The 18,313-nt window shown below is 41.1% G+C and overlaps 1 protein-coding gene across 4 annotated transcripts in view; it reads right to left on the bottom strand.

The window, feature by feature from the left end:
- Positions 1-18,313, bottom strand: part of FAM228B (family with sequence similarity 228 member B) — a 721,883-nt gene that overhangs the window by 220,455 nt on the left and 483,115 nt on the right. The window lies entirely within an intron of this gene.

Here is an 18,313-nt window from a genome sequence, read left to right as displayed (position 1 = left end):
CTTCCCTGATCAAGTACAGATAGCAATACATTTTCTTTTCAACCTGTCCTAAGGGACTATAAAAAAAACTTCTTGAAAAACGTAAGACAACAATCTTAGCAGCTGATAACCTACCAGTTGAATATCTTAAAATGGCTGCTGAAGATCTTGATAAATCGATCCATCTCCAAACACCAAGTTCCAGCAATCCGGAAAATCGAGCACATTATCTCACTACATAAAGGAGGCAACTCAACAGACCTACTTATAGGACAATACTGTAGCTATCTTGTCACTGCTATCTAAAATTTTTGAAAGATGTATTCACTCACAAATTATGGAGCATCTCCTAGCTAATAACCTTCTATCCAAAACCCAACATGGTTTGCGGCCCTACCACAGTAACACTTCTGCACTAAAGAGTTTTACTAACATCATTAATCAGCACAGAAATGAAGGAAAATTAGTCTCCTCTATCTTTCTTGATTTATCTAAAGCATTTGACACAGTTTCTCATAATAAACTTACAAATGTACTCTCTAAACTAAAACTTGGTCATTCTGCACTTGCTTGGTCCAAAGACTACTTACAGGGCACCAACAAGCTGTAAAATGGAAACAGAACATATCCCCCTGCTGCCTGTCACTCTAGGAGTCCTACAAGGATCCATTATTGCCCCCCCCCTTTTCACTCTATTCACTAACAATCTTCCCACTGCTACTTTGCATGCATCCCTTATCCAGTATGCAGATGATTCCACATTGATATGCACTGTGCCGTCATTACAACTACAGCAACTAACCCAACAGTCTTTCCCTGCTGTGCAAACTTGGCTACTTGAGGCTCAGCTTATTCTAAACCCAAACAAGACCAAACTCATGCTTTTCCAACTCAAAAGAACTACAGATCCCACTCATCCTTCAATATCACATCTACAAATAATATCTCCAGATCTCCTGTACCTCAAACAAAATTTCTGGGTGTTGTCATGGACAGTGCAATGAAATTTGACCTTCACATAGTCCAAACAATAAAGAAAGTGCATACAAAACTTGGTACTCTATATAGAAATAAACAGTATCTAACTAATAGCACAAAAGCCACTACTGCAAGAACCCACCTGGTGTCCACACTTCTTTATGCCTCACCAGTTCTCGCAAACCTAACAAAATCTGACTTAAAATTAGACACCTGCTATAATAAGATCACTAAGTTTGCAACAGTCTCCCACCTATAGAACACACCACTACCTAGCACTCAAACAACTCAACTGGTTAGAACTACCTCATCTTCTAACTTATAAACAACTTACTATGGCTCATGCACTTCTAAACCAACCCGAGAAAAGCCCTGCCCCACAAAACCTGATACATCCTTACACTAGTAACTGTTTTTTTCCTATCAAGTAATAAATCTTTATTAAACCTTGCCAAAGCTAATAACTCTGCAGGAGTTTCTCTTTCTGGAACTCACTGCCTACTAATATAACATCAACTAGGATAGTGCAGTGGTGCAGCAGTTGCGTTGTCGCCTCACATCAAGAGGTTCTCTGGTTTGATTCTCTGCTGGGGTACCTTCTGTGTGGAGTTTGCATGTCCTCCCTGCATTCGTGTGGGTTTCCTCTGGGTGCTCTGATTTCCTCCCGCATTATAAAGACATGTGTCTGAAGCGTTTCTCCCTGGGCCTCTGCTGAAAACTGGTTTCGTTCCAAGTCAGACTTTCCCAGTAAACAAATGTTAAATAAATAAACTAAAAACTCTACTCACATTTAAAAAAATATCCTCAAATCCCACTTAGCTAATACAAAGCTGTGCTCTTGCACTAGCCCTAGATAAATTCTCTGAGTTCCTTCTCACACCCCCTTTCTCCTTACCTTGCCCATCTCTTGCTTGCCTATCTTTTCCTCACCATATACCAATCTTCCCATAGTACTTTCCCACCTACTTGTCCTACTCAAATACTGCCCATGTCACTCACCAATTCTTGCTCTGAAGGAGTAACTGGTCTAGAAATTTCTTCTTACTCAAATCTCCCTGCTGCTAGGCAATAAGATATTGAATGTTTCAAAGACTGAACACATGTACTATTAGTACGACAATAGTGATTTTATTCTCTGTTACTATTTATTTTCATATAAAATTTGAGTCAATATGTTTAAAATTGATTTATAGATAACACACTGAATGTATTACTTTTGTATCTATGTATGATTCCCTACTGTACTATTTTGTATCAATGTATGACTCTCGGTTGAAATGTGAAGCTTTTCTCCGTGGGCCTTCACTGAAACAGGACTTTTGTGCAGTTGGACTTTCCTAGTAAACAAATGTAAAATGAATAAATTAAATATATAAATATGAGCCTTAACTGCGTAGCTCAGGTAATCCTAAACCACCTTATTATCTTCCTACATATCCTTCAGCTGCCATACTAGAATGTTTTTTAACCATACACCCAAGTGCTTCATCTTATCATGTCCCCACAAATATTGCTATTGCTGAACCAATTTATGTGAAGATACATTGTTTATTTCTATAGCTTTTGTTTTATCTCCATTAATTTGTTGCCCCAAAAGACTTGAAACTATTTCAAAATGTTCCAGATCACTGAAATGTCATTTTCTGGATTTATCAAGAACAAAATAATAGCATCTGCAAATAAAGCTAACTTTTCTTGATCATCATACTATTTAAATCCCTGAATTTAACAGTTCTTTATTTTATTTTTCAGTGAGTCTAAATATAAAGCAAATGACAACTGGAAAGAGGACAATCCTGCCTGGTTCCTCTGTTCAAACACAGCTCATCAGAGATTATTCCTCTCCATCTTTATTCCTGTCACTGACTCTTCACCTGTCTTCAAATTAACCCTATAATTCTCCAAATTAACCCTATCATTTTATCAGGGAATGCAAATGCTAACAGTAATCTACTCGTGAAATCCCAGCTGACTCTACTGAATGCTTTCTCAGAATCAAGGCCCACAAACAATACTGATATTTTCTTACAAGCTGTTTCCCTCTGGATCATCACTGTTCAATTATCTGTCAAATATTTGCTTCCCCTCCATGAAACCATACTGGTCCATATCTACCAATTTTGTCAGCACCTTTGCCATTCTCTTGGCTAGTACAGACAAACACTTTATAATCATGGTTTCAAATCAAAATAAGTCCATATGAAGCTGGATCTGAACAGTGTTTACCCTATTTGGCTAATACAGCCATTACAGCTTTCTACAAAGATGCTGGTAGCCCTCTTCTCCTTTTAAGATACTGTTAAACAAAACATTCCACATTTTTATCATGTTCTTCCCTCCTAACTTCCAAGCAACAACAGGATGTTCCTGGAGACTTCCCTGCTGACTGATTATACATCAACATTTTCATCTCATCTCTTCCTATCTTACCTGTTGAACTTTATCTTCCTGAAATGTTTCCATTTGTTCCTTTTGCCGAAATATTTACATTTGTTACTTTGTCTGGCTTCCATACTTCTCTGCTTTATATAATTATTCATAAAATTTCTAGTTATTGTTCTTGTTGTATTTATTTATTTTATTTATTTAACATTTGTTAATCGGGAAAGTCTGACTTGGAACTAAGCCAATTTTCTGCCGAGGCTCAGGGAGAAACGCTCCAGACGCATGTCTTTGTAATGTGGGAAGAAACTGGAGCACCCGGAGGAAACCCACACGAATGCAGGGAGGACAAGCAGACTCCACACAGAAGGCACCCCAGTCGAGAATTGAACCAGAAGACTTCTTGTTGTGAGGCGACAACGCTACCGCTGCACCAGTGTGCCATAGACATCCTATATTTGACAACAGCCCTTTCTACTTTATGTTGCCCAAGTTGTTATGCTAAAAATATTTGTGCTCTGGACCTGTTATCAAAAAAGTAGGAGATCTGGATGTGGATCCTGCACACATGGAGCCTTTTAGATGAGGCAGAGGAAGTGGAACCAAGCTTGCTGGGGCCAAAAAAGCACAATGGGAATTACCATTGCCTTGTATCTCATGGCTTACTGAAGAAACTTGGTTATCAGGGAAAAGGGGGAGAGGCATATTTGGCAACCCATGGGCCAGTTGTCAACCACAGCATCCCTCAGTACTGCCACTTTGGGGAAATCAGGGTAAAAGTAGTTGCCGCATTTGTTGTTTAGATGGGAGGTGAAAAGATCATAGCAAGGCTGGCCCTGGTGACTGGAAATCATGAAATCATTGTCACTGATTGATTGAGAGACCATGTCTAAGCAGAATAGACCTGCTAAGTTGGTCGACCAAAACACTGGAAGTCCCAGGGATGAGAGCTGTACCACACTCTCATGGCTTCCTGGCATAATGGATATGAACAGGTTCATAGGTGTTTACTAGGCTAAAGACCACAAAGGCCTTTTTAAGCCTAGCCATGCACCCCAAATCTCTGACATGTTCTGATACTCTTGATAAGTGTAAGCAGGGGCTTCAGAGATGAAACATTTACAAGCTAGGGCCTGGGAGATGAACCATTTACAGGTTGCCTGTGTCCATTAGAGACACAGGTGCCAAACCAGGGATGAATTTCCTGTTCTCCATCCAACTGTCCAAGTTGCACTTGAATTGGGTTAGGGAGGAACTCTGCTTCACATGGATGCTCCAGAGACAGGGTAATATCTGGGATACATACCTGTCTCTCCAGCAGGTCCAATTTATATCACAGGGAAGGCTTAAGTCTTTAGAATGGGTAATTCTGGTGCTGTTGTTTTGCGGATATGCAGGAGGTCCATCATAGTGGGGTCTGACAAAGCACTGTATGTTAGGCATAGATCTGCCCTCAAAAGCCAGGAGGTCTGCATAGGACATTTTACTTAAGCCCTGTATTTTTTTAGTGAGGAACCTCTGTGGACATTCCAAGTGTTGGATATGCCTGGTTAGGTACATACCAAAGGGGGCATTCTACTCAATGATAGGTCTGATGAATGCCGAATACAGTGGAACAATGACTTCCTTGGACTTAGATGCCATACCTTTGTTTATAAGTTGTGCAAGACAAAATGACTTCCTCACTACTGTAGATACGTGATGGTCAAAGGCTAGATTATTATCTATCTGTGTCCTTAAGTCCCTGACTACTGGGTCAACTCTAAGGGTTGTGTTGTCAATGTGATAGTTACCAGGGGTGGATGACTTCCCAAAGGATACTATTACACATTTCTTAGCATTTAGTTGTAGTCCATGGCTCTGGCAGCAGTTGTTTGTTTGTGTCAGCCCCCTCCTGGAGAACATTTGTGTCAGTGTGGGATTCAATGACAGCTCCTAATTTGCAATCATCTGCAAAATTAGTCAGCCATAGACCACTGACATTGGCCTTGACTTCAGATAAGTAAATGCCAAAAGGAAGTGGTCCAAGGACTGATCCCTAAGGGACTCCACTTGTGACTGGCCTCTTTGTAGGGGTCGACTCCCCAGTTCTAACTTCCTGGGTCCTGTCTGTGAGAAAGTTGGCTATCCACCGGGTGACATATGAGTTTGTACCTAATCTCCTGAGTTTGTTAAAAATGCTCGAGTGGGGTATTGTGTCAAATGACTTGGCCAGGTCAAGGTAGGCAGTGTGAAACATTTTCCTTCTTTCTCAAAAAAATCCACCAGGTTGAGTAGGCATGATCTGCCCTTGACAAAACCAAACTGGGTTGGGTCCAGTGTCTGGAGGTTTACTATATCACTATTGATCATTTCCATGATGATTCTTTCCGACTAATGAGACTTCTGGGTCTGTAGATGGCCCACATTTGTGCAGAGGAATGACTGTTGTTGTTCTCCATTCATGAGGCATGAAGCCTGTCTGGAGGCTATAGTTAAACATCAATTCCAGAGGCCCTGACAGGTCATGTTCCATGCTATTTAGAAGGCATCCTGGGATATTGTCCTCTTGGGATATTGTTCCTCCTTGCTTGTTGATATACCAGATCATGTCTTATCGTCCATCTGGATGGATATCACATCCTTAGGTAGGGAGTTCTAAAATGCCTGCAATGCTTGGAGGACTGCCCACATATCCAAGACATTGATGTGAACACTGGCCTTTGTTGATCATGTGCCTTGAACCATCATCCCTTTGTGTGCCCCCTACCCCAGAAGGGAGGCATCTGTAGTAACAGTGGCCTTCAGGGGTGGAATGTTGAATGGTTAGCACCATGTGACTACTGGGGAGGTCAACCACCAACAGACATAGTTTCTGAAAACTGATGCAAGACATACTGAGGCATGAAGGGATTGATGAACTACTGACCACTGTATCAAAAGAGTCCACTACAGAACTCTCATGTAAATCTTGCCTATGCTACTAGTTTGAAAGATGCAGTCATAAAGCCCAGTAACCATAGGACTAGTCTTGCTCCAGGGTTTGAATGAGAAAGGATCTCTGAAGCTACTGAAGTCTGGAAATTTGAGTAGCTGAGTCCAGGTGGAATCCTATGAACTGTATCATCTGTGCTAGTGTCAACTAACTTTTAGATAGCTTGATTGTAATTCCCAGTATTGGGCTAGATGTAGCAAGAATTCCCTGCAATGAATAAGCAGATCCTTGGTGGATGGGGTGAGCCACCAGTCACCCAAGCAGGGGAACACCTGGAACCCTTGCAGCCTGAGATACATTGCCACAACTTCATCCATTTGGTGAACACCCTGGGGACTGTGGTAAGACCAAAGGGCAGTAGTCTGAAATATAAATTACTGTCTCCCAACTGGAAGCAGAGAAATCTCCTGGCCTGCCCCTTTATTTTGATATAATTGTAGGTATCATAGAGATATACTGACCACTTCCAGTCATCCATCTTCAGAAGATGTAGAATGGACTGACCATCCAGAACTTTATTTCACAAACTGGTTAACATGGTTTAGGTCCAGAATGGGCCTGAGGCTCAGTTTTTTTTTCAAAATCAAAAATAATCTTGAATATACACTGGATCCTTGCTAGTCTGGTGGGACCTCCTGGGCAATTGTTTTTCCTAGTAGCTTTGCTACCTCAGTTGCTGCCAGTTGTCTGACTGAATGGAACATTGAGCATTCTTTATCATTTTTGCAGGGAAAGAGAAGGAGACAATATAATCTCTGGTGATATTCTTCTGCACCCATGCATTTTAAGTGATAGACCACCAGGTGTGAGGATACAGAGATAAATGCCCCCCCCCCCCAATCTGCCTCCAGAGTGTGGCAGCTGGGCAACCATTCAGGAGTGCTATAAGGGCTTCTTGGTAAAAGGAACTCAAAACCCTTGATTCAACATGTCTACCTTTGTCCCAAGGGTCACCTCCATTAAAGTTATTCCCCCTCTATCCCCAGGGAAGCCTCTGTCAACAGATGCATCCTGGCCAAACCCCCAAGTCTTTTGAAACCATAGCTTTTTTCCACCTGTTTGTTTCTGGGAAAAGGTCCTTTGTGGGCTGCAAAAATGTATGCCTCCTGCAAATAGGGTCTTTCCCTCCTCTTCTCTTCTGGTAAGCATATCTTTAAACTCAAGTCCAAACAGTACTGAACTACTGAAGAGAGCATTAATGAAGGCCCTCTTGAAGCCCTATGCAAAATCATAGAGAGGGGCATCCAAGTGTGCAAATGAATAGCAAAGCCCATGCCTGCTACCCTTGCCATACCATCATCTGCACTGGAGAGCAGATGCATGGACATGTTGTTCATAGATTGTAGGGTAGAGAACTGTGTTGATTTTTGGAAGTTATCAGGCAGGTTGCCTGAGAGAGAGTTGGACAGTTCTTTAGTCATATACCTCTGGAAACATGTTATATGGGTCAAGTAATTCAGGATGTGAAATGCAGATATCACTGCATAAGTCCATTTCACAAATCTGTCTAATGCCTAGAGCCCCTGTTAAGTGGATGAATAGATGTGCTCTCCTCCAAAAGCTCCTTTTTGGTTGCTGCCGCAACCACCATGGCATCTACTAGGGGACCCTTGCTCCAATGGGAGTTGTTCTTGGGTGCAACCAAACTTTTGTCAACTATCTGTGGGATAGGCTTCACCACATCAGGTTCCTTCTAGGCCCATTGAGAAACCAAGTCTACTGGCTCATCAGTGGGTGAGACCATCCGGGAGGTATGTAAATGAGTCAGCCCCAAACACCTTGTGGAATACTGACTCTCCTGGAGATGGGTCTTTAATAGACCAACCCCCCCTCTCTGTTTCATCAGTTCTAGAATATCTCCACAGAAGATGGCTTCTAGAGGGATCTTGGGGATCCCTCCCCTTCATCAAAATCAGTATCTTCAGTGATCGACTTTGGAGATGAGTCAAGATACCTTCTCTTGCAGGCTCATTTCTTATGGCCATCCCCTGTGTGGGCTTCTGGGGAATGATTAGAATAAGAGGGGGAACTCATCAGGTGAGAACTCTTGAGGTTTAGAGAGACTGATAGCCCCTGTCAGGTAAGGCAAGAAATGGATACAGAATCCAGAGGCGGTCAGGACAGAACTTAATGAGAATGAGAGGACCCTTTCAGAAGCCTCAAAAGATAAAGGCAAGTCTCAAACCAAGGCTGTGGACACCTGACCTGAAGATGTCAGAAAAGGAACATACTTAGCTCTGACTCAACTCCAGGACAGTTATTGGCATTGAACTGTTCAGAGCTGAAGCACCCAGAAGCAGGGATGGCTACAAAAATCTCAGAGTTGAATCCAACCCCTTAGCCTTGGCTTTGATGCTTTGGCTCTGAGACCCATTCCAAACTGATGTTCCTGGAGTCAAGAAGTTGACGGGAAACAGTTGGAGTCAAAGTCAAAAGTGCTGTCAGCTCTGACATAGGTGCCAAACAGGGATAAATCAGTACTGTAGCCATCAGATCCATAGGTCATACTGGTACTGGAGAGATGATGGCTGGAATAGTAGGGAATATGCTCAGAGCCATGGGGTAGGTGCTGGGAGGACTCCCATTCGGATCTGGGGTCTGTAGAAACTTCTGCCTCATCCTGTTGACATTGGCTTCTGAGAGGTTCCTTGAAGATGGGAAGGACCTGAAGCAAGAAGCCACAGATGGTGGTCTGGGTGAGTGGTGCGGTCTGTCCTTTAAGATGGGAGTGTGCAGCCTAGGATTAGCTGGCTCTGGAGAAAAGCAATAAAGTAGAGTTGGGGAACTGATCCAACAAACCTCCCTCATAAGTGGATCTGTACATTTTGGGGTCTTCAGCACCAGATCTGATGGGACAGATGGATCAGGAGACCTTTTCCTTGACTTCTCTTTTTGCTTTTCTTTCTTTCATTTTCTTTACTCCTATCTCTTTTTCCTTCTCTTTCTCTTTGCTGACCCTCAAATTCTCAGATTTCTTGGAAGAAGGAGAGGAGGCTTCAGATGCCAAAGGTGTGTCAAAACTTCCACTTGGGCAGGGAGGAGGCCCTTGAGAACAAGTTTTTTCTGATGATCAGTGAGTGCTCTGGCCCTGAAAGAGGCACACACCTCTCAATATACCTTTACATGTGCTGCCCCTAAACAATAAACAAAGTGTATAGGGGTCCCAAGGAGGGATTTTGTGCCCACAGCTACTACATTTACTAAAGTCAGTCAGTGGCTTTGTCTGCCATAACTAGTGTAGATCATTGTGTGTATTGTACCTAGTCAGCCACTGTAGCTAGATAGCATGTGCATATAAAGCTACTGAGCACGTGCAAGATCAGTGCCATTTTATATAGTCAGAGTGAATGCAGACATGAATGGAGATGCACATGCGAGTGTTTAAAATAACAAGTCCGACAGCAAACATACATGTTCTAGTTACAGCTACTGATTTATGTACAATAAACAACTTGAACCCATCACAGTGCCTCACTGTCTCATTTGAATACAAGAGGCATGCGACAAATAGTATGCTAAGTCACAGATTACAACAATAATATGTCAAAGGTAGTAACAACAACTGCTGCACTACTAAACTAAAAAGTAGTGAAAAAATACCCATGAGAACCCCAGGAATACAGTACAGCTAATCTAGAATTTTTTTTTTTGTATACAGTGTAAGAAGGTGGGAAAGAAAACTCCAGAAAGGTAGATATCTAAAGAACCATCACAGAATAATGTTAAAACCTGTAGAAATTACAAAAGATGAATTTACAGTAGATATAGTAGCCAAAAAATGTGTAAAACACAACCAACCATTACTGCTCTGAGCCCTTGAAAATGTGCCTTGCTTTGATAGATCAAGTGGCAAATGGGGATCAGAGGGAACTATGGGTAGGGGAGAAGCTACAGCCCTGGATCCAAGCGCATGAAAAAAGCACCAGGTTCAGATCTGATAACCCATCCATTGAGCTGGACAGAAACGACAACATCATATACACAGTTTCTTTCGGTTTGCTGGTTCATTGTTTGTTGAATAAACTTTTATTTCCTCCTTAGCCTGTTCAGTGCCAAAAATATTTATGATCCTCTGGAAAAATATATTCTGAAAATACTGGATTGGATTCGCTTTTGTTGTGAAGCATTCGTTTTCTTCGTTTTTCTGTGGTTATATAAATATTCTGAAAATAGCTAGATACAGAAGCTGCATCTCATACCTACCTTTCAACATTCCCTGATTGCTAGGATAAACTTCTGCTCAGTGTATACTGAATAGTCATTTTTCACAAACATTTTGCTGACCATAATTCTAATTCTTTTTTTGATCCCTGACTAGTGGATAGTCGGTCACTCTTAGGTGTGCTTTATCGATGACAGTTTCTTGGGGTGTCAGACTTCCCAAAAGGTACTATAATGCATTCCTTGGCATTGAGTTTTAAGCTGTGTTAGAATCTCTTGTAAAATGTTTGCATTTTGGGGGATGCTATGACTGGTCCCAGTTTACAATTATCTCTGAACCTGGTCAGCCAGAGGCCTTTGACATTGACCTTGACTTCTGAGATGTAGAAGCCAAACAGGAGTGGGTCCAACACGGAGCCCTGAGGGGGACTCCATTGGTGACTGACCTCTTTGTGGGGGTGGTCTCACCATTCCTAACTTTCTAGGCCTGATTTGTGAGCCAGCTGGCTATCCAGCTCTTTATACAGGGGTTTATGCCTAATTTTTTAACATTACTGAGTGGGATATTGTATCAAATGCCTTAGCCAAGGTCAAGGTAGGTAGTATGCATCATTTTACCCTTATCTATTGCCTTGGTGTCCTTCTCAAAGAAGTACACCAGATTCGTCAGGCATGACCATCCTTTGGCAAAGCCAAACTGGGATGAAGCCAGTGTCTGAAGGTCTCCTAAGTCTTTGTTCATAATTTCCATGGCAATTTTTTTCCATTTGTAATTCTTGGAGACTCTTTATCAAGTAGTACCTTCACTTGAACTAATAAAAATTATTAAAGGCATCCAAAATTGGAATTTATTGAACCATCAGGATTAAATCTTTATTGTGCTGGTAAGTTAACCTCATAAGAATAATGAAAAATGCTATTCAAGATGAAACACATTTAAATAAGGAGCACTGACATAGCTAACCAATGTAAATGTACATTTTAAAAAAGCCAATTAAAAAAAGACATTAATTAAGAAAGCTCTTCCAGTTAATACCATTATTAAAACCCTTAAATGTAGTGTACTATACCTAATTTATTATTGACATTTGATCACCAGAAAAGCCCGACTGGGTAGGAGACCATTTTTGGTGGAGGCCCAGGCAGAAAAGTTCCAAAGTATTGCAAATCATTTTAAGAACAATAAAAACGGCAACGTAAGCGAATTTTTTCCCAGGGAAAAAAATCGCTAGGCCAACCAAAACCCAACCACACTGTCAAACCCTACGAAAGTGGGGGGCTGTGCCCCCCACACCCACCTAACTAAATATACAAACTCTGAGATTGCTCTACAGTGGAGAAAAGGGCAAGTTCCTGACCATGGCCAAGAGATTGTTTTTCCCCTGGGAAAAAAATTTGCTTACGTGGCCGTTCGTAGTTTTTGCAGTTCAATGATTATGTGTCAATCATAAGGTGTTTGGTTAAGTGACGTTTCAATTTACTAATATAGACCCATTTTATCCTGGTGTTGAGCAAGAAAAGAGCCCGATTTTGACTAGGAAGTCTTTCAGAATGATTTTGAAGAATGGGAGGGTACTCACCTGATGGATAGAGATCAGAATAAGGAGTATATAGGTGTTTAAGTATACAGATGCATTATTTCTGTGTTAAGAATGTTTACATGCTTCTGGATTTTTAAGTAGGTTAAATAAAGTACAGCTGTATAACTAAACTTAGCATAACGATAGATGTTCAAAATATATCACTACTGCAGTAGCGTTAGCTGTACAAGTTACATCCTGCCAAGGATATAACAGCTGGCCAGTATTCCAAAGCCTAGGACTCTTTCCACATGTGCCCAGGCTACTGGCTGCATGAGGTCCTAAATGGAGAAAACCAGCAGCATGGGCGACAAAAACTTCAGGGCTTTCTTGCCAACTGCAAAAGAGAAGCTATGTTGCTGTCCTGGAAACCCTGGTTAAGCAGGCAACCTCTTCTGTGGGGTGTAATCTTCCATTTGAGTTCTCCCCCTGCCCCTAGGAGTGCTATCTCATGAGTCTTGAAAAGGACCCTGGGATTTAAGGAACCACATTTTTCTACCTTCCAGTTGATTCCTAGAGAAGGGTCTTTGAGGGTAGAAAAATGTATGATGATGCCTACAGGTTCTTAGGCGAAAGCACTAAATCCTAATGTTTTTAATGGTGAATTATTGCTAATAAATTTGGTTTTCATGGAGCAGTGGACGTTGTGGTGATTTAACTCATTTGGTAGAAAAATGTATGCCTACATCAGACAGGGTCTTTACTCTTGCTCACATCTGGAAAACATGTCCTTTACTTTGGTTCCAAATAAGGAAGATCCATCAAAAAAGCACTGATGAATGAAGAGTTAAAGGGCTCCAACAAAATCACGTAGTTGCATCCAGGCAGGTCTCCTAATGGTCTTAGTTCTGAAGATTTGGTAGAAATGCCCGAGTCAGATCCAAGACCCATTAGTTGAGAAATGGATGCAAAGGATATCAGATCAGAGCTTATACAGTTTAGAAAGAGGAAAGATTAGGGTCCAGGAGCCCCTGGAGAATGGTCCTACCAAAGGTTATTCTAGACATGGAAAAATAATCTAGTTTGTAGTGCTTTGTAAAAAGTATGTACAGCGATCCAAATAGCTATCTTCAGAACACTTCTAGGGTCTACCCTTTTCAACAAAGCCATAGAAGAATCCAAGGCCCTCACGGGATGAGTCATAACCCTTCCTGAGAACAACAAAAAGAAACAGCAAGACATAACCATTTGGAAATGGTCTGTTTTGAAACAGGTTACCTCATTTCTTACCATCATAGGAAATAAACAACTGTTCAGCTTTCCTGACAGGATTACTTCTGTTAAGATAATACTCAAGCTGCTATGCACATCCAGAGTATGAAAAATCCTTTCGCTGTTTCTTTAGGATCTGAAAAGAAGAGTGGAAGATGGATGGCTTGGCTTAATGTAAACTCTGAAACCACATTAGGTGTAAATGAGGGATTTGTTCATAAAGGTACTGTTCATGTAGATGTCAGAGCAATCAGCAAAATTATCTTCTGAGAAACGAACTGTAAATCAGCCTGATGAGCTGGTTCAAAAGGAGGTAAAATTAACTTTTCTAAGACAAAGTTTTGATCCCAGGCAGGTACTACCTGTATTCTAGGTTGGCTTCCTTTAACACCTGCTGCTTGTCCTCAGAAAAAGTGGCATAAAAGTATCAAAACTGAATCATCCAGGACTTCCAGTAATGGCTCAGAAGGAGTGAGTAGTATTTTCATTTGCTCCTCTTGATCTTGTAGAAAACATCTGTAATAAAAGGTGCAAGGGGCCCTGCAGTTGCAATCACCATATATTGTATAAGAACTCTCAGCCAGGATAAATCTTAAGATCAGGTGAATGTCCAAAAAGAATAAAAAAGAAAAACGTAGTAAGCTGATGGCCACCAAAAACAGTTGTGAAGCAGACAAAATTATGGCGATGTAAAGCCGCATAGGAATCGAGGTTTATGCAGAATTTATGGATGCTACAATCAGGGATGTTTTTATGGAAGTTAAAAAAAATGATAGTAGAACTGAAGAAGGTATGAAAGACTGACTGACATACAGATGGTGTGACTGACATAGATGGTATGATGGAAGTGGTTAATGACACTCATACAATCCAGTGGTTATTATAGGAAAAATGATGGACAGAATCAGCGTGATTGATACAGAAGCTAAACCGGAACTGATAGAGACCCAACTGATCGATCATGAAGAGAGGGATAGAAGGAAGAATTTAAGAGTATGTGAAGTCCCAGAGGGATAGGAAGAAAGGGACTAAACAATTTATCCACCAGCAACTAGAAAAAACAGACACAATTGGCAGAGAATGATATCTTGCTGTAGGGACTGTACCTGATGGCTTGGGTACCCCAAAGTGAGAGGTCCTCCCATACCAATAATAGTAACATTTGCTGGGAAAGAAAAAATAAATCTTGAATTGGTGTGAAATCCTGGAATAAAATTAGTGTGCACAGGAACAAGAGTTTTTATTGACTAGGATTATTTGGTGGCCACCAGGAGGAGAGCTGTTTTATTCCATTTCAGCACCTTTGCATATTGAAGAGTATAAAGTACAAATTTTTGTTCCTACCTCTATCAAAGTGATGTTGCCTGGAGGAGCAAAAACTTTCAGTCTGGCAGGAGGCTTACAAAGTGCTGGAGATGATGGAACATGAGTGTGTTGATAATCAAAAGGGAGTGCTGAATGATTCCATTCTAGGACAGCAAGAGGTTCTAAGACTGCAGGAGCAATCAGATGGAAAAGGACATGGACTTTTCCCATTATTTATAATGGCAATGGTTCTTTCAGAGAGGAGAGATACCCAGCTAGCACACAATGCAGAAAGAATAGGTAAAACTCCCTCAGCGAACAAGATGCAATAACTAAATGAGGCGATTGGAACACTGAAAAGTACGAATATACAAACAGAGGATGTTGCAGTGAAAATAAGGATTTTTACTTCACGAGTTAAGCTATGTCATTTTGAAAGAGTGTTATATAAGCTACTTTAGCAGGTGTACTGGTAAGACAGTCATACTGGCCTGAAAACTGTGATAATCAAACATGAGCAGGGCTTGCTGGGGGTGGTTCTGACATCTGCAAGGGAGACCTGGTACATTCCATTGTGGGGGTTAGGTTAAAATTAAATAAATTAACAAATGCAGAGATTATGTGTTATTGAACTAGAACAGTGTATTGATTGATAAAAATGAAAAAGTATGCAAGTGGTCCAGACCTAGGATAAGGCACAAGTTAAAGGAGAATGTTGAAATTAATTGTGAATATTTAAATACAAAAGGGAATAAGCCATGAGATCACAAATATATTGTTGGAAGAGTAAACCAGGTAAAATGGTGAAGGTTTGGCAACTGATGTCTCTGTGGCTGCATAGGTGCACCCATCAGGATGTTGTGCGGGAAGTGAGATGAATGGTCTGCAACTTGACTAGGAACAATTTGTGTGTGTGTGTTACGGTTTTTATTTCACAGGGTTTGCTCTTATGTTAAAAAGTTTGGGGAATTGGGAAAAACACCACAGGTCAAAGTTAGGGAGTATGCTGCTTTGGCATTATGCCTGAGACACTGAAGCAAATGTTTCTGCAGAATTCTTGGTGGTGAGGCTGGCAGCTGGAGTCTACTTCTTACAGTGTATGATTTCCTCTTCTTAAGGATGAGGTCAGTGAAAGTTACGGTTGATGTAGATGCTTGGTTTCTAATGCTCAGAAGGTATAGCAAGTATAATCAGTGAAGCAGATGCTTGGAATCTACATCCTGAATATAACTAGGTACAGAAACTACATAAGATTACAGATGGAAGGCAAGCCACAGAAGCAGACATTTGGGCTCTGCGTCCTGGCATATTTGAGCCTCAAATGTGCTCCTTGAAAATGACCCTATCAGAAGAATATTACGGCATTTCAGAAGAAGCTTTAATAAATCAGTATTTCTAAAATGGCAGTAAATATGTCACATCACCTATATAAGCACATTCTTAGCTAAGCAGGCGCATGTACATAACCCTCTTCTCTGTCAGAAATGTTCAGAAAAACAAAATAATAATTTGAGAGTGCCTTAAGCGATCAACCATTACAGTTAGCTTAAAGCTACAGGTTGGTTTACATTCTCATTATTACTAACTTTAAGGATGTGTTAGCCACTGACTGTCAAATAGGAGTATGCGGACAGAGGAGAGAGAGAGGATAATGTTAAGGGTCACAACTCAAAGGGAATCAGCCGAATCTGAATTGTGGGAAGGATTGAAAACATATTCCCCAAAGCATGCCTTGAGAGGAAGGTAACAGTGAAAAACAGGAAATAAGCTTAACAGAAGAGACATTAGAGAGAAGATAGCAGAATGAGTTAGTGGAATATGTTGAAAGACACAAAGTGAGTTGCTATGTTTACAGGTGGATCAAGGAATAAATGGCAAACAGGCCTGGAAAATCTGAAAGTACAAAATGAAGGAGGATCCTCTGCAGACACAGATGTTACAATCTAAAGGGAGCCACTTGTCCATAAGTAACTAAGGCAGAAACCTCTAAAGGAATAGAAAACAAAGCAACACTGTTTTAAGGGAAAAAGTGCCACAAAAAACAGTGGATTAGCTAGGAAAATAATGCACAGATCCCACTTGTCCTTCAGTGTGTTCTTCAGTATCAGAAGCCGTTATTTCATGGTGTTAGAATGACTATATATACACTGTGAGATCCTAAGTCCTACTTCCCTACCCCCACTAATAACATGTTTCATGTGTTTAGTGCAGCTACTACAAAAATGTCTTAAAGGACAGATATAGCCTGGACTTTTCCAGGAATTAAGGATTTCAGGCTTTTGTTTCAACAAAGTATAATGTAGGAAAACAAGCTTTTGTTCAGCAATGTTCAGAAATGTTACAATAAATTTACTATGTCTTGTAACATATCTTAATTGGCATTAGCTATACTACTGTTCTCCCATCTACCTGACGTAACATAGTACTAACAAACATTCATGTAGAGAATGTCAAAATGTCACTGAATAAAAGCAATCCCCAATAAAGCCTGGATCAATGATACAGATGGATGAATATCCGACTACACCACAAATGACCAAGTTAAATGGTGGCTTGGGTGCTGGAGCAGCTAGATGGAGAAATATGGCAGAGAAGGGTTGCCACTGACTCACCCATTCTGATGGGAGGGAAAGGTGGCTTCTGGCTAGGTGAGCACAGTCATGCAATTGGGAGCTTGTACAGCACTAAGATGACCAGGATTTGGGACACGGTCTTGGCAATCCCAAGCGAGTGACTATAACCCTCATTATTGTATGGCGGCTTGCACGGCACAAAAATGGCCAGGACTGGGGACATGGTCTTGCAATTCCAAGCTAGTGAGGGAAGCCCTCATTATTCTATGGCTGGAAGAAAGTACAAACACAGGGACAGTGTAGGGCACACACTAATGACAGGGGAGTTCTCATTAGCCATTAAGGAGTGGGGTTAGGAGCTCAAAAGACTTTTCCTCATTGCCAGGATGCCAGCAAGAGTACAAACCACCTGTATATAGACAGCCCATCTAACTGGCTCTAGTCTCCCTGCTGCAGACATTCTGAGCAAATGAATATGCTCGAGGCTGATGGACAGGAGTCTCAATAGTCAGCAGCACAGAGGTATCACCAAGAAAAAAGCCACCTCTTAAATGGAATTCTGAGGCAAGTATGTACTATGACTGCTGCAGCCACAGAATTCAAAAGCTGCTTGTCATTCAGTATGGCTTCCACCTAGGGGTCACCCTGAAAATAGGCTGCGCATGAGGGTAGGCTACTGTTGTACCTAGTCATAGGTTCTGCCTTGGGTGGTTGATGTGGTACCTGTTCAATAAAAGTAAATAAATAATAAAAATTCCCTACTTTCCATGGCATACACATTGCTGTTGATGTGCTGTGCATGCACCAAATGTGTGTATTCCAGTGTATATAAAGTGATACACTACAAAGCCTGAAATCCTGTGGCTGATTACCTATCAAAATATATTCACACTGTAGCTGTTTAAAAGATGGCCTTTCACAGCTCACTAATATGTATTAATGTGCTTTAGAAGAAAATTGCACCCTTCTGTATACCCCCACACAACATGTGCTCAACCACAGCTCACTAATATGTATTAATGTGCTTTAGAAGAAAATTGCACCCTTCTGTATACCCCCACACAACATGTGCTCAACCTATACCTAACAGTCTCTTTGTGGCAGCTGAACTCTAGGTTATATATAGATATACTGCAGTGTACACTATTCCGTATAATGGGCATGACCTG

The sequence above is a fragment of the Protopterus annectens genome, chromosome 2.part1 (genome assembly GCF_019279795.1).
Source record: "Protopterus annectens isolate FY-2018-M chromosome 2.part1, PAN1.0, whole genome shotgun sequence".
NCBI classification, from domain to species: domain Eukaryota; kingdom Metazoa; phylum Chordata; order Ceratodontiformes; family Protopteridae; genus Protopterus; species Protopterus annectens.
Note: the sequence above shows the minus strand (reverse complement) of the source record. Positions and strands in the feature narration are given on the sequence as shown.